Source organism: Octopus bimaculoides, chromosome 11 (genome assembly GCF_001194135.2).
Source record: "Octopus bimaculoides isolate UCB-OBI-ISO-001 chromosome 11, ASM119413v2, whole genome shotgun sequence".
NCBI classification, from domain to species: domain Eukaryota; kingdom Metazoa; phylum Mollusca; class Cephalopoda; order Octopoda; family Octopodidae; genus Octopus; species Octopus bimaculoides.
Window position 1 is genome coordinate 71008228 of NC_068991.1, and position 1085 is coordinate 71009312.

Here is a 1085-nt window from a genome sequence, read left to right on the forward strand (position 1 = left end):
ACATCTCTTCTTATGACGAAATATCCCTTAACTGTTCTTGTTTGTATCGTTACAACAATAATTTTCTTGCTGTGTTTGTTTGCCTGTTTGTTGCTTTATATTGTATTTGTTGTGTTGTAATTGAGAGTTCGTTACTCTCACAGAAATAAAAAAATTTTCCTCTCTTCTTTCAAAACTGATTTAACTTCAAATTATCACCGAACAAAACACAGAAACCAATATCGTTTATTCTACATCCATGTGGCCCAAAATTCTCAACGCTCTCTATCACTCCATGCGTATATATACGTACATACGTACGTATGTATGTATGTATGTATGTATGTATGTATGTATGTATGTATGTATGTATGGCGTTGATTGTCTGTTTATCTGTCTTTTTATGTCTTGTGTCTTCAGTCGCTGGTCAGCTTTTAGTAAGCAAACCCGCATTTAAAAGATTCTTCCAGCCGTGACCATCCCGTTTATGACTCTAACAATCTATCTAGTAATCTACAGGATTGAAATAGCTTCTTTCCTTTTCGTGGCCTCGTAAATTTGTAGTAAATCGTGGGAGATTTTGTCGCTATTTTGCACAAGGGGCCAAGTCCCTAGGTTGTCGTTTTTAGCCAGTATTGCTTGTACAGATAGTTGGTGTTGTTGATGATGATGATGATGATGATGATGATGATGATGATGATGATGATGTTGCTGAGGATGTAGTTGTGGTTGTGGTTGTAGTTGTGGTTGTGGTTGTGGTTGTATATCTCCATTCGAAATCCACGTTGTGCGCTTTTATGTAATAAGAATAAGCTTTCTGTGTGTCGGTGCTCGGTACAACGACTACCACGATGACGACGATGACAGCAACACCAACAATTATCATCATCGAAAAAGATTCATTAGAATTTTGGAATAATCATAGAGCAGCTACTTCGGAATAAACTACAACTTAGACGATGATGATGATGATGATGATGATGATGATGATGGTGGTGGTGGTGGTGGTGGTGACGGCGATAATTATGTTTTTGACTGGTGTAAATAAACGCACACAGTATACATAACTTTATACATACATACATACATACATACATACATATATA